This window comes from Macrobrachium rosenbergii, chromosome 14 (genome assembly GCF_040412425.1).
Source record: "Macrobrachium rosenbergii isolate ZJJX-2024 chromosome 14, ASM4041242v1, whole genome shotgun sequence".
Classification (NCBI taxonomy): domain Eukaryota; kingdom Metazoa; phylum Arthropoda; class Malacostraca; order Decapoda; family Palaemonidae; genus Macrobrachium; species Macrobrachium rosenbergii.
Genome location: NC_089754.1, coordinates 27676835 through 27700762, shown reverse-complemented (window position 1 = coordinate 27700762; position 23928 = coordinate 27676835). Strand labels below are relative to the sequence as shown.

General features: G+C 36.1%; 1 protein-coding gene across 2 annotated transcripts in view; it reads right to left on the bottom strand.

Annotated features, from left to right (window-relative positions):
• Positions 1–23928, bottom strand: part of amon (amontillado) — a 273648-nt gene that overhangs the window by 240847 nt on the left and 8873 nt on the right. Inside the window, exon 1 of one of the 2 annotated variants that reach the window (XM_067116246.1) lies at positions 10985–11210. The exons of the other annotated variant lie outside the window; for it this stretch is intronic. The gene's annotated coding sequence lies outside the window, so the exon portion shown is untranslated. Of the gene's footprint in view, positions 1–10984; positions 11211–23928 lie in introns of those variants that run through there. 2 annotated transcript variants of the gene reach the window in all.

Below are 23928 nucleotides of genomic sequence, written 5' to 3'. Positions count from 1 at the left end.
ACAAAATAAATATGTTTTGAATAGATGTTCTAGCTCTGAATTGGAATTAGAAATGCTAAAAATGGGTCAGAAAGCGTCGTTTCAGGAAAATTTACCTCTCGATACATCGGGGATCGAATGACATCGTTTTATGATACTTCAGGCCGTCGAAGTAACCTTTGTCAACTTTACCGCGTTCTTGACAAATTTCTTAAATTGGGACCTTAAGAGTGCTTTTCTCGATTGGAAAGAGAGTACCAAAAGGTCCCTTCCCTCTCAAATAAGAACTCTCTCTCTCTCTTCCTCAATTTTTTTTTTTTAATATAAGTTAGGAAAGAAACAAGTCACAATAAAATGACAAGTACTTAAGTGAGATCTTATGCACGTATGTAAAATGTAAGGTAATAAAAATCCCTTGAATAGGCATTCATGAAGCTTCCATGAGCCATGGGAGGTTAGCCTAGGCTTGACTGGTGGGAATATTATGACAAAAGAATGATAGAGGCTATTATTAAAGATGTAGTCGAGTTAAAAAGATCTTTACAGTAGCATAGATGATATAAAAGTGTCAAAAATAATTTCTGTAAACTCTCAAACCAGTCACAGACTACCAGTACCCTAAATCTCAAATAATGCCAATTTTCACATGGTGTAGGGAAAGGGCCTTGCCCTTCGAACCTAACCATGTCGATTCTGAATCATTTTCCAACATATCGAAAGAACTCGCGCCTTATTACTTTTTTTTATACTATCTAGAATCATGAAATGATAAATGGCTTTGTAACACGTTTTCCAGTAGACAATAGACTACTGCGCGCAAAAATGCACATCACATCAAAACTGACCATTATAGGCTATATTTCATAAGGAACTACGTAGAATCCAAGTAAAGAACACTGGTACATCGTGCTAACCTTAAAAATTTCAAAATAAAGATGCAGCGCCATTTTAGATATACTCATGAAAACAATTTATTTGAATGCTTTGTTTTTACGATGGTCATCACCTTACAATTCTCATATAATATAATTCTTACAGTTCCCGGTATGCTAAGAAGCTGGTGACGTCACGCGATAAGTTTACGTCACGAATATGGGCGGTGCTATTGACCACAACCAAGCTTCTCTGAAAGTATGCAGCAGTCATTAATATTCCTTGATGCGGTGGACACGAGGAAGAACAAAAAGAATAATTACAAAAATAATAACGTTGATGCATACCTCGAGTTTTCGACAGAAAAACAGACCAGACACTGACGACAAAAAATCACGTTTCCAGTCATACATTTTTCATGAGTGTATTTTGATGCTCAGGCGAGCCATGAAGCCATCCTTTTATCCAAGGAGCTTGCGAAAATCAATAGCATCCTTTTCACTGATATCGTGATGTCAGTGTCTCTACAAGTAATTATATTTTTCCTTCAGTATCTGGCAACACTGATTTTGGCAGCGTTCCCTTCTTCCAATACCATTGGCAATATTGCGTTCTTTCTCATTTAGTGATATTTGGTCCCTCAACAAAAGGCCTTTACTTTCTTAAAGCTGCTTTGTTCATTCCGACGAGGGAGGAATTGTATCCTCTCTCTCTCTCTCTCTCTCTCTCTCTCTCTCTCTCTCTCTCTCTCTCTCTCTCTTACAAGAATTTAAATTCTCCCTGCGGATCTTTGGTCTAACCAGGGGGTTCCAATGGAGGAAAACAAGGTTGAATAACATTTCTGTTGGTATTAAAACCGTTATTGTTAGAATACTGATTTGATTGTGGTTTCACTCCAAACAGTAATCACAAAAATGAATACGTCAAGATGGAAAAACATTTACACAAGCCGAAAACCATGAAAACGGTCGGTTAGTTTACCTTTCACAATTCACAAGAATTTGTATATTAAACTCGAGTAAAAATAAGGATAATTTGGGAAGTCTAGGAACCTCTAGGAAAATCGTTCCGTATGTGCAATTTATACCCTGCCGCCTAGCCCTCGCAAAACTATTATGGCTGCTGGTTGTCAGTGGCAGTAATATAGTTTCTTCGGACTTTTAAATCTTTGAGGCAAAAGTTTGCTTTTGGCATTTAAGCTCCCCTGCTGCCCAAACTTACCAGATTTTAAATTCAGTTCTTTGTGTCAGAAATTCTACCCTCAATAAATAATATTTGAGGGAAATACGACTGAGAAGTTAGTGCAGTATTTATAAAGCTTGCGCAGTAGTCACTGTCATCTTAATCAATAAAGTCAGACCCTAATCTTTTATATGAAATGCAAATCACCAGATGGTTTGTGTTTGTTCTGCAAAAGCCTTTTCATATAACTGAGACATACGAGAATGAGGAGATTTCCAGTGGATATAATCATTTTCGTATGCTTCCAAGAGTGCATTTCCCATTAAATTTATTGCATAGTCAAACAGCCACAGCAAATTTAAAGTTGTTTCATCAATTCATTTCCCCTCTCCCTTTCAAGTCTTACTCGAATATCCTCTAAGAAAATTCAAGTTTTTGTGATTTCAGCGATACAACGAAACTCGAGCTATTACTTTCACTTACGGTTTCATGGAAGGAAGGAAGGAAGGAAGGAAGGAAGGAAGGAAGGAAGGAAGGAAGGAAGGAATATAGAATTTAGGTCAAAGGACAAGCACTGGGACTTATGAAGTCATTCAGCGCTGGAAGATTTGTGAATATTAAAACTCGCATCACAACATCTAGGCTAATTACGCCGTCAGCGCTGAAAGAAAAATTCACAGTTGGTTTGACAGGTGTAACAAGAGGAAAACCTCGCAGTTACACTACGAAACAACTGTTACGAGAGGGTGGAAAGTCAGATGGAAGAAAGAGAATATGAACGGACGTACAGTAAAAGGAATGAAAGAGGTTGCAGCTAAGGGCAGAAGGAACGCTGCAAAGAGCCTTAAGTAATGCCTACAGTGCACCACTTGAGGTGCACTGACGACACTACCCCCCTGCGGGAGTTACGGTTCCACACCTTTGCTCACGCACAACACTGCAATCAGTTTCTGTGTTAAGTATAATGACCTTCAAATATACTTCAGAAACTGCGCAAGGCCATCCACATTACCAACCTACGCAAAGGAAAAGACTGATTCAATGTCAACAATGCTTTCACCATTACGAAATTCTATATTTAATCATTTAATGGGACTTCTTTCGGATTTCATATCCATCAGTAAGATTGCTGGATAAATAATTCACTGAACACGCTAGGTAAAAGCCTAACAGTACTCATCCTAACAAAATATTACGACCGAACTTGTAAAGTGTTTAGACTGCCATTAAGTTGGAATCAATAGTACTTAGGTACAAGTGATTTCAAGACCAAGAGGAAAAACACAGAAACAGAGAAAAGGAAAATGAATAAACCAACTTGTTCTCAACTTCATATCTAACCGAACACAAATACGATGTCTCTTTGACGTCATAGCCTTCGTGGGGAATTGCTTTAATGTATCATCATTATCCTACCTTAATGTTTGTTCAATTACTGCAACTTTATGCAAATCTGTTGAAGTACAAAGGATTTTCCACTCGAATACTTGAGTAAAGTGAGTTTTAAAATTAACAAAATTATCGAAATCATCTAACAGCCATGAGCAGTTTGCATTACAGTTTTAATAATTAAGAAGCCCAGTTTATCCTTCCTCCCCTCCTTTTCCTTTCGTCTCCCTTAACTTTCTTCCTGGAACGTTTTATCCGTGGAATGTTTTAACAAGTTATATCGTTAGGGTAATCGACGAATTCCCTGAAATTTCTGACTGGGATGTTATCTGCTCTTGGTTCTGATTCTTCTTATATTTCCTAAAAGAGCTGACTAGTTGAATGAAAATAAAGATTTGAAAGCGCTCTAAGGCGCAAAACTGCCTTCGAGTAAAATTGTGCGTCAAAAACTCAGTCAAATAAGTTCATGGAGTCACTAATAAGTAAATTAAATATGAATTCAACTAATTAAACGTAAGAACATGCTGACTATTTGACTGAAAGTAAAGATTTTAAAGCGCTCTAAGGCGCAAAACTGCCTTCGATTTAAACTGTGCGTCAAAAACTCAGTCAAATAAGTTCACAGAGTCACTAATAAGTAAATTAAATATGAATTCAACTAATTAAACGTAAGAACATTTATTTTGTCTCGCATAAAAGTGGTTTAGTAATTATTGCAAAAAATGTCACAGAAAAATATTTTACGAAAACTAAATCTATTTTCTATTTTCCGTCTTGTCGCAACGTAATCATTATAATCCAATAGCTGGAGTTTCAATAAAGAAAAATTGGATTATTTTCTCACTGCTGTTAAAAGGTCACTGTAGTTCGAAATGAAATAGAACCTGGCACAAAAGAGTCATGTCTCCCATAAACCGAGTTGAGTTTTTCTTATTCATTAAGAAAACATTGCTTCACTTCGCCAATTGAAAGGCCAGAGTCGTAACGAAAGTTTTGCTGACATGGGCATACATTAACTGTACCCATAACTACGATATATGTATATATATATATATCCTCAGAGAAACGTGTAAACTGAAGTACTCTATGTGTACCCATATATATATATATATATATATATATATATATATATATATATATATATATATATATATATATATATATATATATATATATATATATATATATATATATATATATATATATATATATATCATGAAGCTACAAGTGCCGTTTAATATCCAATTCACGCTACTACGGAATATCCTGATGGGAATTATCACCGAAGGGGAATTCTATATGTGATAAATTCCCCATCGGCGATATTCCCGAATATTAAATGACATTTGTAGCTTCATAATTGTATATAAATCACGGTGTGATAAAAACTTCATAAAATATATATATATATATATATATATATATATATATATATATATATATATATATATATATATATATATATACATATATATATATATATATATATATTATCATATATATATTTGTCACTTATACACGCGTTTTTTTTTTTCATAATATACAATTTGTCACTTATACAAGCGGGTTTTTTTTCATGTTAAAAAATACTGACAAATATATTTCAACATCCAAGGCTATACGTAAGGGTTGTGGTAGCTCATTAATACTACAGGTAACTAACATTTCAATGCTCGCAGGCAAAAACCTGGCGCAGGTCAGATTCCACTGACACATCCCTACCATCCCTCTGAGCTAAGGTATCTTACATACAAAGTGGTGCAGTACCCCGTTGATGAATGATGGGACCAAGTTCACTCCCAGGCTGTCATTCACAGATCCGCCCCGTATCCAAATCAGTTTCTTATGATTTCAAGGAAACAAGTACTGGTCTACCAACTTTAATCTTAAAGACTTACTCATAAGCAAAAACGAGTACTTTCTGGTGTCACCTCTTCAAAAAGTGAAAAATAGTGTATGGTGTATGTATGTATATATATATATATATATTTTAGATATATGTACACATACATACACATACATATATATACATATATGTGTGTAAGTGTGTGTAGTCTATGCGTGTGTGCAATGTGAATGTACGTGGTAAACAAACATATGAATATGAGAGCGCTTATTTATAATTAGCAAATGAAGTGCTATTACCTCCTCGCTTTCCCATTCAATTGTTTTTAGTTTTTTACTTTTACCTTCTAACTCATTTTCTATCCTGGGCTCTACCACCCACACCCCCTACCCATTCTTTCCAGCCATCTCTGTCTACCCTTGTTTTGTCTGCGTTGCTTCAGGCTCATCTTGCCTCCGTCACCTCGGCTCCAACCACCACCCCAGCCAGTGCAAAATATTTTAGTAATTGTTCAAGACCCAGAGTGGTTAGGATTCGTTTGCTCAGGAGGAAACTCTTTCAAGACAAGAGCACTAGACTTCCCGATGAAGTGGTTCTTAAAATGTGTAATTAAGGCTTGCCCAAGGATTTTTATGAAACTATTCTGGCAGTTTATAGATTATTCATCCAAGGCAAAGAAAAATGGAGCATGTTTAACGAGTTCCCATTTTTTTTAGTGTGTATTCAGAGGTAAAATTTCAGGCTAATTTTCCTGTAATGTTTATGTCTCATTAGTGAAACCTGTAGGATATTAATTCCTTGCCTTGGATTTTGTCTACTACTGGGCCACAGAACATGAACATAGCATGTTAATAAATCACAAAGGTTGGCCGTAAGTGACCAATCATTGTACATGAAAGCACATCAATAACTGGTTTTTCTCTGAAAACAAGAGATGAAGCACCTAAATTTCGCCAAAGCAACGCTCCATGGAAAAACGGTAATTTTATCATCACATCATTTCTCATGCTGCATTTGATCTTTTGGAGATATCAAAGCTTAGTTACACTTAAAAAAAATATCTTCCATCATAACTCTAACAAAGCATGGTCATAAATTCAAAATCGACATTGACGTAGAAATAATTGCGCTTCGTGTCACTCCAAAATATTGGCAAGAGGTCCGTAGGGGAATACCAGTGGTCATTCCATCATTCTGTTTGTGAATGTTACCCGTAAAAACAAATATTGCACCAAAAGCAATTTCCCGTGATTTTTTCAAAAAGTTATCTGGAATTCAATCGTTTCTGCTTTTTATTTCAAACCCTTTTCAAAACGAAATAGTCAACTCTAGAGGAGAGCAAGTTTCTGTGCCGGGATTATATATGAACCGCAGAGATTCATGTGGTGGGGTCTTTGCAGGGAGAACTATTCTTAGGTTCAAGCCCATGTGGAGGAGTTAGAAAGAAGTGGACTATGGGATCTAAAGTTGCTAGCTTTAGCTTAAGAAAAAGAAAGGTTTTTAATGTTCAGATATATGACAGAAATGGACTAAGACCAAGGGTAAGAAAAAGGATGTCTGAAAATTTTAACAAGCCAAACGGAAAGGTGTGCAGCTAAGATTATGAGCAGGAACGTTTTGGAAAGATTTACTGGATGGAAGAATATTTTCAGAAAAAGGTAACGTTTGAACTAATTCTAATTTATGAAACGTTGTAAGGGAAAAAGTTATATCTAAGACACTTCAAAATTGGCGACTTACGTCAAGAAATGAAATATCAATACCAAGGAAAAATTCCGTGATTCTATATTTGGATAACAGCCTCCCTGAGAAAAGCATTCCAGTGTAGTCTAGGAATATTTTGAAAGATATTGTCGGTATTAACCTCTACGCGTCACCTACTACCAGGTGCTATATAATACTTTGATCCCCGAGGAGCTAGTACTAAGCACGGCGTCCCAAGGAGCTTCTGCCATATTATAGCACCTCGGAGTAGGCGACACGATAATATCGATATTATCTACAATAAGCAGAAGTATAAAAAAAAATCACAAAAAATTTAGTTGAAAGCAACAGTAAGTTTAACATAACTTTTTTATAAGTTCTGGTATTTAATACTTCATTTCAAAAGCTAAATAAAAGTATCTGCTTCGGTAAATACTTTCTTCCAAAACTATAATATTGAATGAATGAATTTAAGTTATCTGGAGTTACACTAAAATACTGAACAAAATCTGTATCAGTTTGGCAGTATGAGAGCGAAATTACATGAAAAAAATATTCCTGGATTGATGGTTATTAGTCACATAAAAGAAGTCTGATAATATATTAGAAAATTTCACGTTATATTTGAGAGAATGGTCTAACGCTGATAAAAAAACCGCATGTCATCAGTGCAATCCAAAATGCCTCTTCTTGAAAAGCAACGATGTTCCTCCGACCAGAATCTGTTATTATCGTAACCTTTCAGTGCAACAATTATACAGATACTATGGTCTTACGTCCTACGAAATGAGACTCGTGTGAGCCTGCTCAGTATAACTCGTTTTACACATATTTAAACTTTTGAAGCTCCAACGATCAAGCTACTTAATTAAGATCATTCCATAATTTGATCGCAGCTGGAACAGAGACTCTAGAAAACTGAGGTATTAATCTTCATACAAGTAATGGCAAGAGTTACAATTAACAGCATGGCTAGTACTACGAGAAGGCTGGTGTAGTTTTGGGAGATGGGAATGCAAATAATTCGGAAAATCTTATATATATATACATATATATATATATAAAATATATATATATAAAATATATAACGTATATATATAAAATATGTGTAATATATATATATATATATATATATATATATATATATATATATATATATATATGTATGTATGTATGTATAAAAAATATATATATAATATATATATATATAATATATATATATAATGTATATATATATATATATATATATATATATATATATATATATATATATATATGAATTCTGTGGAAAGTTATTGTGAAGAGGCCGTTCACAGAAAAGGAAGTCATAATATCCATTTGTGATTCAAGCTTCTAGAAATAACTACATCTCATCTTAAATCCTCTGTTTCTAGATCTAGTGTATGGTTTCATCCCTTATTTGTTGACGACTGACATTGTTAACCAATTCTTCAAATAAAACAGAGCTACTTAACAGACTTAAGAGGCTAACTCATCTTAGGCTGAGGTTCCTACTTCTACAGTCAGTTGTCCTGGACGCACTTCTTACAAAGATGTGTTGTAATGAACCGGGTATGGGGCCATTATTAATGTGTGTGTGTGTGTGTGTGTGTGTGTGTGTGTGTGTGTGTGTGTGTGTGTGTGTGTGTGTGTGGCTCAACCAACGCTACTGCGTTCAAGTTCATTCAACCTCGATTTGCCTTATTATATTCATTTACAACCATATTAATGGACAATGCAAACAGGTACAAAAATATTAAACTTGAAGCAGATGAAGGGGGAATTTACCTTCTTATATTTCCACGTAATAAATCAGAACTATATAATATTTTGAGTAGTATCAATCAATACAGGTACATCTATATTTAATCTCTTACCAACGATTAAATTAAAACAATACACTAAATATTTTTTTTTTCGTATTATTGACGACGAACAGAATATATGTACGAGTCACAATTTGTAAAATGCAAGTCAAATTACGAAACTACAAAATGAAAAACAAGAATTGAATAGAGGGCAGAAATATCTAGAACACGTATGGTGTACTAAAATGATATGTGTGCAAATGAACGTGACTGCTCACCTAAAACGTGGAATAATAATATGACGGATCAATGATGTACTGTTAAACCTTATACAGCCAAAAAACATTTTGAAATGCATTCTAGAAATATACGAAATAAGCTAGGTAAATTTTCCATTCATAATAATATCACTAAACATCTAAAGGTCTGCTGAAATACGAAATATATTGAGGTGATAATTTAAACGATGTAAAGAGTCATACGAGAGAGGAAACATTTTGGTTTTAAAACGTAGGTTGTCTCTCCTTTTGTATGGGTGAAATTACAAGTAAACATAAAACTTGCATATGATAAGCAACATTTCCTAAGCAATCTAAAAAGTTAAGTTTAAAAATGTTTGCATGATTTAGGTTTAGCTGTAGTTCTTCTTTGGAGGAGTGGTAGAGCTTTCGACTGGCATGCTGTTGGCCCAGCGTTCGACTCTCCGAGCCGCCAAAGAAGAATTAGACGAATTTATTTCTGGTGATAGAAATTCATTTCTCGTCATAATGTGGTTCGGATTCCACAATAAGCTGTAGGTCCCGTTGCTAAGTAACCAGTAGGTTCTTAGCCACGTAAAAATAAGTCTAATCCTTCGGGCCAGCCCTAGGAGAGTTGTTAACCAGCTCAGTGGTCTGGTTAAACTAAGATATACTTAACTTTTTTGCCCAACAAAGACGTGGTTCTCGTTAACAGATTTACCAACCTTTCAAATCGCTAAGCCACGCCCCTTCCTCCTAACACGCCATCCCACTTCCCCTTACGAGATTCGACAACTCACTCTGATTCCGATATAATTCCGGACAACTCACTCTGATCCCGATATAATTCCGATTTGACTGAAATCGAAGTCACCCACACAGTATTCCAATGGTCTTATCCAATAACCTGACGATCTTCAACAAGGCATCGTCTTTTAAAGAACTTCGGTCTGGCAGGTGGCTACTCTAGCATGAGGGTTGAAACTGGATTGGCGCCATTTACGAACGGTGCCAAACTTACCACTCAAATGGAAAATTTACCAGGAAAAGGAAGCTATCTGATGACTATAATGAAAAAAAGGCTCTTAATAAACAGGGTTTTGATTAATGTACACAGTTTCTAATGCTTATTATCTTCAATCATTTCAAAATCAAAATTATGGGAAATGTGACAAGCGTTGCCTAGGCAACGTGGCCGATCGCCTGACTTTACTCCGGTCTAGGAATGGTATTTAAAAATCTGCTTTTGTCGTTAAGGGGCCGTAAACCCTTTTTCATCACGATAAACAATGCTCTTCACGAGAGTTCACCCTATTCTAACAGGTTTATTTACCACTTTTCGATATTGTTTAAATCTCCCTTATCTCGTTTTAAATATTTTAACTCTTACCCTTATTGTAATTAGTCAAATGAAGAGTGCTGTTTCACCTCTGAGTAATAAAATGACAAAATAAATCCCGGACTTTTCTCTAAAGCGAATTAAATAAAAAAAAACTTTACTTGATACATTTCACAATTTGAGAAACAAGTATCGATACAAAAGCCCAAAATTATTCTGATGTTTCATATAGCGTATTTAAAACTAGGCCTATAATGAGTTCGAAGATGTGGCACACAAGGTGCCGACTGTGACACCACCTCAACCCTTACGATAAAACAAACAGCGCACAGCTACATTCGCCGGGCCCTGACAGCTGCTGTTGCAACGTATCTCAAGGACGCAGTAGCTAAACCGAAAAGAAACTAGAAAACACAAACTTTGCGGTAACGTGCGATGGCATAATGCACAGCAATTTCTCCTGAAACGGAGTAGACCTAGCGTTCCGACTACACGCATAATTCTTAGGCCTATTACTCTTACCATAATTAAATATTGACTGCTCTTTTAATTTAAAATCGTGAAGCAACCTCAAAAGTTTGTATACGAACAAATAATTTAGCCTGATGATAAAAGTTTCACTAACCTTATCGATGCCAACAACGTCAGTTCTAATTTCTTAAGAGCTTCGACTTTTTGCACTGAAGTTGATCTTTATTCGCCAACTGTATCTTTTGTGGTCGACTGATCATTCGCCTTAAATTAGCTTCTCAAAGTATAATTGCTCATGCAACATCCTCATTCAGTTAGATGACTTTCGAAGCCACTGTGTACACTGCACTTTTTACCACTAGAAGAGTTCCTGACCTACTGGAGTGGGTTGACAAACCCATCCATGAAGACACCTTGATCGGCCGTTCACCAGACTCCACCCACTTTCGGCAGGACGATGACCATACATACTCAAATTTACTTGCTATTACCAGTGGTTGTTTACGATTGTGGTACAGTTGCCGAAACGTAAAAATGTGGCCTCCGGTGTGGAATTTTTTATGCATAAGATGATCAGGTGCAGAAGTGGCATCTTCATTTTAGGATTGCCACACCAAGTGTGGAAAAATTTCCCACGCTCTTTTTAGGGGCTTATTGTGGTCAACTATATTGTTTTTTTATATCATGTGATTCACTGACCTAAATTCTTGGTCATTTCTATATTTATATATATGTTCATGTAATAATGACTGAATAAAGAACCATCAAAGAATGGTTTTCACACGCCAATTTATGAAGCAGTAGAAGTCGATCGAGCGATGTCTTAATACATACAGTAGAATGCAGACGATAACAAGTGACAGCTTTAGGTTTCCGTCTAATTAAGGTAATATAAATCTATTCAGAATTGTTTTACTAAATGTAAAAAGTGATTGTGATCAACTTGAAAAGGGAAGTTCTTTGCAAAGTGATATTGTAAATGCATTTAATGTTCAGATCTACGTAATAGTCTCATTATCAGTTTATGCTATAGCTTGTCAAGAGACCCACGTAATGTTAATATTTAGGTTTTCCGGTTAACGTGTTTATGGCTAATGATCTTTAGACAGCAAAGGAAAGCATATTTTTATATATACGTTAGATTTTACCGATGGTTGAATGAATAATTTAGGCGAGAGTGGAAAACACTGGTGTGGAAATGTGGCAACACTGTAGTGATAGTTTATGGGGTTATGGTCCTAGTACTACCATTAAACAACGCTCTCTTACATTTTCTCTGTCATTATCGCCGCTACATATTTATAGGTCTATGATATTCTCTCTCTCTCTCTCTCTCTCTCTCTCTCTCTCTATCAGACATAATAGGCTACCCCACGCTTGTATGTGTCTGACAGTAAAACTCTAAATATGTTTAGTAAATCATGATCCTAACTTGAACGCTATATCAATCTCTCTCTCTCTCTCTCTCTCTCTCTCTCTCTCTCTCTCTCTCTCTCTCTCTCTCTCTCTCTGCTATCGATACTACACATTTCACATTTATATGTACGCCAACAAACCCTTCCGAATATAAGCTCTTCGTTGGGAGAGTCGGTAGAGCACTAGGTAGGCCCGAGTTCGAGTCTCCGGCCGGCTGATGAAGAGTTAGAGGAATTTATTTCTGGTGATAGAAATTCATTTCTCGCTATAATGTGGTTCGGATTCCACAATAAGCTGTAGGTCCCGTTGCTAAGTAACCAGTTGGTTCTTAGCCACGTAAAATAAGTCTAATCCTTCGGGCCAGCCCTCTCTAGGAGAGCTGTTAATCAGCTCAGTGGTCTGGTTAAACTTAGGTATACTTTTTTTTTTTAACCTTCCGAATATCTCGGCTATGGCAACAAACCTTTCCAGATATGATATGTAAATTAGGATCCTAACTTTAGAATTTGAACGACTCTCTCTCTCTCTCTCTCTCTCTCTCTCTCTCTCTCTCTCTCTCTCTCTCTCTCTCTCTCACAGACACACATTTATATGTATGACAACAAACCCTTCAAAATATATGTAAATTAAGATCCTAACTTTCGAATGTGAACAGCTCGCTCTCTCTCTCTCTCTCTCTCTCTCTCTCTCTCTCTCTCTCTCTCTTTTCCCAAAGGAGTGGGACCGATCACCATCATGTAATTAAAGGTATTTCTTATATTTCCTTTAGTATTATTTACAGGTTTATGCCGACAAAATGCTTACATTAACAGAAATTAAAATTTTAAGTTTAAAACTTGATCAATAACTCTCTCTCTCTCTCTCTCTCTCTCTCTCTCTCTCTCTCTCTCTCTCTCTCTCTCTCTCTCTCTTTCAGGGGGCTTCTTTCACTTAATGTCGTTAACAATGTGCGCGGTTTTCAAGTCCACAGCAATTATTTTATAAAATAAACCAAAGAAAGAACGTAGAAACTTGATTAAACGTACCACAATAGAATGTGAGACGCATCGGTCTAAAGCCATAAAACTGAACTAAGTTAAAATAGTGTTTGGTTTGTCTTTGAGATTGGTTAAAGTAATTGCCAAGAGGATCGTACACGAGAGAGAGAGAGAGAGAGAGAGAGAGAGAGAAAGAGAGAGAGAGAGAGAGAGAGAGAGGGAGAGAGAGAGCCTTGCACTGAAGAACTCTAGTTACAGCGCTTTATTTCCCCCTATTCTAGTACAAGTATATTAATTATACAAAATGATTTAGAAAACTTACATGTTTAACAAATCTTTATAGATTTATAGAGAGAGAGAGCCTTGCACCGAAGAACTCTAGTTACAGCGGTTTAGTTCCCCCTATTCTAGTACAAGTATATTAATTATACAAAATCCTTTAGAAAACTTACACGCTTAACAAAGCTTTATAGATTTGTGTAAAGGCGTATGCGTTGGAAACAAAGTCAATTAGATTTTGCCCTTGAAACGAGGGAGATCCAGACGGTTTCACTCAGGGTCATGGAGAACAGAAGTAAGGATTTTTTTTTTATTCCATACCTCCTTCATGCGTTTCATTTTCATGCATGTCCAGTATGTTATAAAGATCAGTATAAGCACAGAACTAAAATATATAACTCATTCTATCGGAGACAAGCGTTTGACGATCCCAGTCGGCTTAGTTCATGGAGTAAACTATATTGTTACGAATCCACGTGCATCGAAAACTTTCAGACATCACTTTGTAACTATAATAATGATATTAATGTGCTGTGAACAGACAAGAGTTCAGGTTATAACTGCGTGGATTTAAATTCACCTTATTAATGAGACTATACTCAACGACTATGACTAAAGAATGGTATTTTGCATATCAAGCAATTCAATTGCTATGAGTTAGCTGATGAAAACGAAAATGTGCGAGATAATGAATACCGTACACTGAGCAATATTGAACCAACCGGACTGACAGGAACTAATCTGATTTGAAAGACGCTCTCTCTCTCTCTCTCTCTCTCTCTCTCTCTCTCTCTCTCTCAAGCATTAATTTGTATACAATCCTATCCTGTACCTAGATATACAGGTACTTACGATTGTATGATTTCAAGCAGCATGAAGTCCCCAACATTCTCTCTCTCTCTCTCTCTCTCTCTCTCTCTCTCTCTCTCTCTCTCTCTCTCTCTCTCTCTCTCTCTCGTAAACTTTACAATATTATTTTCATTCAACCACTTGTTAAAAAAAGATGAAGTGAAAGACTGGAACACTTCTATGTATGTCTGTGACTATCACTATGTATGTTGCATATATGAACAGACCTATATTCAGATTTTCATAATGATTTTAATTGTTGTATGTATACCTTCTTAATACACTCTCATCTAATCTGATGACGGTTAAAAGAGATTTGAAATAATAACCTACTATATAAGTAGGTTTATGTTTAAATCCCCTTAAGCTCTCTCTCTCTCTCTCTCTCTCTCTCTCTCTCTCTCTCTCTCTCTCTCTCTCTCTCTCTCTGCATCCTCACATTAACACTTCTCTCCTCCGCTGAGCTCCACCTCATTTCCCAACCAATGTCACCGTTGCAAATGTCCTTTCATTGTCTCATTTAATTTCGTGACTCTCTTCGCCATTATAACGCTGTTATTTTCATTGCCAAGCAATTCTAGGCTGAAATTTCTGTGCGAAATCTTTGCTTCTAATGTCAACCGCATATCAGGCTTAGTTTCGTAACTTTTTGAGGAGGAAATACAGTTGAATTTAGTTGATAGGGTGAGCACTGGGATCTTGGTGAAACTGCTGCATAACGGTTTTAACGATAATAGGGGTATAAAGAGAATCATTGATTTGGCTTTTAATATCTTTACGGATATAATAATGGATATGTTTATAAATAATGAGTTTATCAGTGATTTTAGGTTTCGATCAGTATATTTTTAGAAGTAGATGTTGCCTGGATTTAAAAAAGAGAGAAAGAGAAAATGACAATTATGACCAGTTTCCTTTTACTAGTTGCCAGATATCACTTTGTTGAACAATTGCGTCTCATGATTATAAAAACTGCAATCGCAGTTTTGTTGGGAACTGTACATAATTATCATCGGGTCAGTTTATCCATTTTTACGTTTTTATCTTCACACTGTTTATCTCTTGACATATGAACAGGCTATGCGTCTTAGGAAGTTTATTTTGAAGTCAATTCTTTACTTCATGTTTCATATGAATGTCTGAATGCTAGCACTAATACTCGTGTTGTATTTGTGAATCTCTTCATAACATACAGCATAATAACCTCAAGGTCAAACTTCGTCGACGCTGTTTAGAAAACCTCTTTGTATAGTCAATACTGCATGGTAATAAACGCGCTCACACTTATCGATTCGGTAATAACGGGCGCAGAAATCCCTTGAAACTACAACACTGCAACCATTACCACCACTATGCTATGCTCTCTCTCTCTCTCTCTCTCTCTCTCTCTCTCTCTCTCTCTCTCTCTCTCTCTCTCTCTCTCTCTCTCTCTCTCTCTCTCTTTCTACTGTGAACACCTGCTACTGAAAAAGTATTGTGACCTATATATGTAGTACATGCAGATACTCTCTCTCCCTCTCTCTCATATGCAGGTCTATAATTGCTAGCTGTATTGCAAGTAACAAAGTAAAATCTGAAATCTCTCTCTCTCTCTCTCTCTCTCTCTCTCTCTCTCTACTTTATATTTTGGAATAAGCGCTAAAAAAAATTGGATGATTAGATCCACAAAAACAATGACTACAAAATTTTATCCCAAATTAAATGCCTCAAATTATCATCTAATGGAGCAAAATCTAGACTAACCCGTGACATCGGGAGTATTACAAGGAACATTACTCGGCGCGATTATCTTCATCATATTAAATGATTTTGATAGCAACTGGCAAAACTCATAATATAATTTATATTTTTATTCATTGACTCTCTCATATCGAAAATATCTATGAATAGTTTCAAAATACTCTGGGCAATACAGTTGATTCACAGTAACAGAAAAATACAAGATCTCTTTAAGAGGCACAAATTTGAATGCATGTGCTTTAGTAAGAATTTACAGAATGTTGATCCACATAAAAAGGCCATTACGGTGAAGTGCCGGGTCAAAGACCCTTGAGTCATTTCTAGTGACCTAATATTGTCAACTAATATCGACAGAATCACAGCGTACTGTAGTTAACAGTCAGAATGGATACTGGGAACATTTGCAAAGAACAGATATCATCCCCAAGCACATACAATGGGCAACACTGATTTGATTATCCTAGACTATAGCTCCAATATGGTTTCCTTATCCTAAGAACTAAAGTTACTTGAGCAAGTTAAAGGAGTGCTACACAATCCCATAAAAGAAAAAAGAAAACTTGCATGAACTTCTTCATCATGCTAGACTCAAGTCATATCCAGTGTAGGCAGATCCTCTGCCATTAGTCCCTTCATTTCATTTCAGCAATCACTGTCAACCTATGCACTTATAAAAACAGGCTACACAAGTTCCTCCTGACAGTTAAGCCCAGGTGTGATGTTATTGGTAGTTTCGGCACTTACAAGACAGATCACTGCGACTTAAAAATGTATGTACACACTATGTAGTACCTGGAGAGCAAAGCCCACAGTGTTCCAGTGTGAGGTGGTGTTTCTTTCGGCTTTAGCAGAATGCACCTAAATTCGACAGTTAAAAGTTCACTGAGTTGAAATCAGGTCCTATCTTTCTCATAACACGCTGGCTTAACGGTAACCTCACTCTTACCCTTGTGTGTGAGTTCGAACTCCATCACTTACTTCCCCTTCAAATTCAAGCCTTGCAGTGATAAGTGTACCCAAGAAGTGTGGAAAAACTCATTCATTTAAGCCGTCATTATGGCTATTAGAATGGATCTTGAAGATTTTATGTATATCTCTGCCTACAAGTAAAAATCATTGATAAATCTGCAACAATAGTGATGATGGGTCTATCCATCTTTGATGAACTGAATTCAACAGATGTATGTATGTTCTAGCTGAAAGAAATCTGTTATTCCTTGTGGCATGGTGAGTTAAAGGAACTTTGCCATTATTACTGCATTTTGAAATAGGTTCAAAATCACATTAGGGATGGAAGAACTTATATATCTGTTTTCCTTTTGGTATATTAGGCTATCATCTGATTATATCCATTTGTAATAAATATTCATAGTGGTTAACAGACTGGGAAGTCCTAAGAAGTGTTCTGTTGGCTCATACAATATCTTTGCGCCTCCCTGTAACTGTAAAATTTCTATTATTTGGTAATTTTCTTATCACATTTATTATGTCTATGTATAAGTATACAGTTATTATACTTGGTACCAAAATGAAACATGGTATTTAATACGAAACATGGTACATTTATTGAAATCACTGATATCAGTCTATCACCAAAGCATAACCTGCACGCCACCTCATATTCTTTTTTCCCTCTTTCCAGTGATCTCTTTGATAGTTATGAAAACGAACGCTGCCTAGGGGCTCCCAGATGAAGGATTTGCAGAAGGAATGATGCCACATAAAAGGCTCTCATCTGTCCAGAAGCAAGACTGTTCTTGACGGCTTATGAGGTGGAAGGCCAGGCGGGGTACCTAGACAGGCAGGCTTTCAAACAGAGGTCAGAGTTTCTTTTCGCTACGTTTTGTCGGGGAGAAATACTACGACAGAATTCCTGAATGGTCGACTACAATAGAGATAGGGGAAAGAGACAGGCAAGGAAATGGACAGGCTTTGTTGCTAAATGTAAGGATGCAAATATGAGGGATCTTTGAGAAAATGGGCATGCTTTTTTGTTATACGTAAAGATGTAATATGAAGAATCTTTGGCGTCTAAAAATGGCCATTCAAATCATAGAGTTCTTCACAGGAGATGTTTTGTGATGAACTGTTCAGTTTATCCAAATAACTTTTATATGAAAAGTCGTGAAGTTGTGCTATAGTGCATATGAAATACAAATAGACAAATGTGAAAATAATGTAAATATTATATTTACTATCCTTAAGGCAGAAAGAGAATCAATGACCTTTCAAAAGGTGGCTGAGAAAAAGAAAATTTATCCCCCCAAATAAATATTTGCATCTCTAAGTAATGAAACAACCAGACTTGATAGGTTTTCTTTAGTGGCATTCAGTTTTCTCTAAGTCCAAATCTACATAAGCAACGGAACTATCAGCAGCTGTACGAATCACCTGAGTCCAAATCTGCATAAGCAACATAAACTCCCAGCATCTGTGATAGTCACCCCGTTTTCGGTAACCAGTCATGGCAACATCAACAGAATGTCCAACACATCACATCGCTACCTAGAACAGTTCCATTTCCCTTTGCTGAAAGGACCTTGGATGTGGGAAATGCATCACGTAATTACAAATGACATAGCACTGCATTCAAAATATACTGTATTTCAGATGGCGTGCGTGCGAAATTATGCCGAACCTTTTGTTTAGGGGAAAACTCAATAACCACCAAACAAATTACACTATCATTAAATCGAAAAACAGAGTAAAAAAATGTTCTTGAGTACCACATTTTCCATTCTATATCTGAATTACTATCAAGATTTAATATGTTCGAAATATTACGCTACGGGTTCAATCACAGGCACTAGGCCTAACTAATCAAATATTGGAAAAGCAGTGCATATTCTTTTTAACTAACATTCGGTTCGACATTCATCGATCACAAAAGACTCCTCTGTCTTTGTTTTACTTGCAGTGCAGTGCCAATATGAATGTCACGACACAGACTGCTTATTAATCTACTGTGAATATCAGGAAGCCGTTCGCCAAATCTATGAATTAAAGTTGATAGCTCGTCTCCCTCACTTTACTCGCATGAAATGGATTGCCTTTCAAATGCGAGGGAATAACAGATTTTTCAATTTGGTATTTCTCTTTTTTTTGGGGGGGCGGTGTTTTGATCAACAATTGCAATAATGATTTTTTGGCTGCATCGGCTAAATAGATGTATTTCGAAATGGGTTGTAAACGTACTAATCGTGGGACTAAATTAGCTCCGTTTCACGGACGCATTTCATTCCATTTGTTCTCGTCTATAATTTAGCTTGCAAGGAATCGCCTCTCAGTCGAAGTAACGCTAAAAGTTTGTCACCTGAAAGAACGTTATTACGTATTATATACCATATTCTCCGAACGTTTGCCTTTGGGTAAAATGCATAGTCTTACACTTCCAGGCTCTATTTGTCATCGCTCCACGTGGCAAAGGTCAAGTGAGTCTTGCCCAAAATGATCTGAAAAGGACGAAAACTGAATGATTCTTCTGATGAATTTATTGCAATAAATTCTTCTAGTGAATATCTTAAGTCAATAACAGTTAGCTTCCATGACAGCTGCATTTCAACAGATCCTAAAAGACAACTAAAAAACTTAACGCTAGTGGAGATTGTTTTAGACTGCTGGAAATTGGCCTATTCTGCACTTAGTTAATAGCAAATGAAATTTATATCCTTAGAAGGGAAATAAACATGGAACACACGTTAATGAGTTACTTCTAGAGTTAATAAGCGTAAATAGCCCTCAAGTGGGTAACATTTTGGCTGTAGTTGGATAAGGATGACCAACACAATCTGAATCCAGCTTTCTGTAACCTTTAATAAAGCCCTTTATTTTGCTTATGGGCTATCTATGATAATCGACAGGTTTTGCAAAAGATATAAGTAGTCTTATCCAACACCAAAAAATGGTGCACGTAATCTTGACACAGTACTCTTATTAATTTTGTCATCTCTGCAATTCTTATGTTATTAATCTCAGAGGCGAAGAATGTAATATCCCGCGATGAAACAATTCCATTATTTCCACCTGTCCTAGAATTAACAGCGATACTTCCTTTCTCGTAACCCTCTGCTACTCATATCTCTCGCGTACATCCCTTGGTATCCATGGCAGCTTTCAAAATAAGGCAAAGATGAAATGTCTTGTTAAAAGTCAATAGAAAAACAAAAGGACCATACAGCAGTTAATATCTATGCTCTGATGATGTATTACACATGGCAGAATTAACGTATGCCCTCAACTTTTAGTTCGTCTCCAGTTTATACTCGGCTTTCAGTTAGACTCGATGAATAAAATTCCTTTCCTTTCACGTAAATTATTTTCAACAAAAGTCTAGCCCAAAGTTCTCATAAATGTACCTTCGAAGAACAGTCAGACTTGAGATATGATAATAAGTGAGGTGGCACATACATAAAATGGATTACTTTTATAGACAGAAGCTTTAAATTTTAGCTTAACACCAGTCCAACTTTTCAGGTAAAATCGGTGAGATTTCAAGATGGCTTACGTTAATGGTCCCAGAGCTACGTCTAAATAAAGCTTCTATGGTAACGAATAATGACAGACATAGGCCTGACCTTTCTTTATAAAGCTGGATTGCTCTTTATCGCCCAAGAACTCCCTAAAGATTAATGTCTTTATTCTTGAGCCAGATTGATTTTTAGTCCTAGACTGAACTCTGGAATGGAATAATGACTTGGTCATTCAGCGCTTGAAAGGACATTGAGAGTAGGTAGTTTTGAAATGTGTAACACGAGAAAAACGTCGCAGTTGCACTGTTGGGAGAGGGTGGACAGCAAGATGGAAGAGAGAATATGAAAGGAGGTGCAGTAAAAGGAATGAAAGGGGCTGCAGCTAGGGGCCGAAGGGACGCTACAAGAATCTTTAGTGATGCCTACAGTACACCCCGTGAGGTGCACTGACGGCACTACCCTCTACGGGGAAAGCTAGATTGTATTCTAGGACTAGATTAGAGCTGTTTTATTCTTCTCGGGCTCCTTAACATAATAACGGCTGTCATATAATACTGGAGTTTCATTCAGCAACAAAATCTCGCCATTCAAATTACCAGAAGAAAATTCATTTGTGTCTTTTCATCAATTTGAAAGGGGGGAGTTTGGGGGGAGCATTACGGCAAGAATGACTCACCCTTCTAAATGGATTAGATTTTACGAACGAAAGCATCTGGAAAGAGATCTTCTTTGGACTGGAATGCCGATCACAGCGAACAGTTTCAGCGTACATTTTCCCTGAGCGATAATCAAGGTAGACCAAAAAGAGACGTCGCGTTTTCTTTTCTTTTTAGCAAGAGCGAAGGTTCAAAGCAGACATGGCAACTTGTCAAAGTTCCGTGAAAGCATTTGGGACTCGCGAATTCTGACCTATTTCCTAACTTTTACGCATTGCTGTTCCTGTCATGGAATTGGACTGGAACCCTTATTATTATTATTATTCAGAAGATGAACACCATTCATGGAACAAGACCACAGGGCCATCGACTCGAAATTCAAGCTTCCACAGAATGGTTTCATTATTATTATTATTATTATAAAAATGAAAAATTATCAAAAAATAAAGGAAATTGTATTAGTTATTGTATTTTCGCTTGAAGTCATAGCCTACTGATGTCTCGGCAATTCTTTCTTTTCAATGCTAATACTTTACAAATGACGAAAGGGTCTAATCAACTCACCGTCACTCTATCTGCCCTTATTAAAGCCCTTTAATTACTTCAGCTTTGCTTATCACGTCAACTTTTGTTTCTATCTGTCGTATTTTTTTTTTTTTTATCTTTTCTCCCGTTATCACTTTCATTGTTTATGTGTTTACTTTCGGTAATGTTTCTCATCCATTTCCTGTTTGAATTCATCAGCGTAATCTGTTTTTAATCTGTTTTTATTTCTGGACTCTTGCATCCAATTCCTAACATAATTCCTGCGCCATTTAAGTCTTTGGTTCTACTGTGAAGCTTTCATAAAACTATTAGTTTCAAAAGCCTTTATTGCATTTTTGAGGTCAGCTATTAATTCATTAAAAACAAAAACACTTAAGTTCATCATTTTGCACTAAAAGAGAACACGAGCATAAATAAAATTATTATTATCTATACCGGCACAACTTTTGACAGTCTGACCTAGAAATACCGAGCACTTTGCAGACACGAATGAAATGCGAATATCTTTAATGTATTAAATAATATATGCATATATATATATATATATATATATATATATATATATGTATACATATACTGTACACACACACACACACACACACACACACACATATATATATATATATATATATATATATATATATATATATATATATATATATATATATATATACATATATATATATATATATATATATATATATATATATATATATATATATATATATATATATATATATATATATATATATACATATATATATATATATATATATATATATATATATATATATATATATATATATATATATATATATTATGACGTACTACCAGTTATCTTGATCAGCTCTGACAAAGCTTGCTGACACAACATAAGATTTAAATCGTCTTTTGCATAACTAGAAGAAATTCCAAGAACGTCGCGTTAATGAGCTCGTTATGAGTTCTAAGGATCAGTGTCTCCTTCATCATCTGAAACAAGTCGTAGTAATTATGCGAAATACTCACTTCATACTGGCGGGATTTACCGACATTCCACTGATTAGTGTGATACGGAAGAATATCATGTTGCTGAGGTAATTCACGTCAATCAGAGTTTCAATATGCAGTGGCCACTGAGAAATGGCAATTGAATAACAATAAACAGCTGTCAGGTTTTGCGGAGAGAAGAAGGTCATGTCTATAAAAGGGTTATGAGCATGGAAGTAGAGGGGAAAGAGAATTGAACTGAATATAGAATTTAGTCCAAAGGCCAAGCACTGGGACAAATGAGGTCATTCGGCGCTGAAACGGAAATTGACAGTAAAAGGTCTGAAAGGTGTAACAGGAGGAATACCTTGCAGTTGCACTATGAAATAACTGTTAGGTGAGGGTGGAAAAAGAATATGAAAGGAGGTACAGCAAAGGAATGAAAGAGGTTGCCGCTAGGGGCCGACGGCAAGCCGCAAAGAACCTTAGGCAATGCCTACGGTGCACCGCATGAGGTGCACTGACGGCAGCACTACCCTCCCTACGGGGGAGGGAAAGAGAAGGAGAAGGCCAAAGTTCAGATGAAAGGATAAAATAGCGAATGACATGTGGGAGAAAGGTTTGAGAAGTCAGGATGCACTGGACACAGGAAAATGGAGAAGGCTGAAATGAAACAGAGACCCCAAATAGAAATGGGTAAGCTGAAAAAGAAGAAGAAAAAGAAGATATTTATCAAGATCTTTGACGTATGGGAACTTTACGTCATTTAATTATTGAACTCCCGTATCAAAGTCAATAAGAGGAGAAGCATTAATATTGGAAAGATAATAAGTTCTCCCATGAGACTAACAAAAGACAGTTTCTTGTCAACAGTTTTTTCTTTTTCTCGTGAAGTGCTGCGATTATTCTATTTATGTCATATCAAGAGAAAGACAAAATAAAAAAGTAATAAAAATAAAATAAAGCCACCATGGCATAAACATCTTTTGGCTTAATTACATTACTTATGAAAAACTTAACTGGTGTGCGAAAGGTATTATATTCTTCTATTAGCGGAATTGACCTATTATGATGCTTGACCCGAGCGATCTAGGACTAGGAATAACTTATCTTTTATCTACAGAAACAAATAAAGCTCATCTTGTAATTTAAAAAAGCAAGATCTCTCTCTCTCTCTCTCTCTCTCTCTCTCTCTCT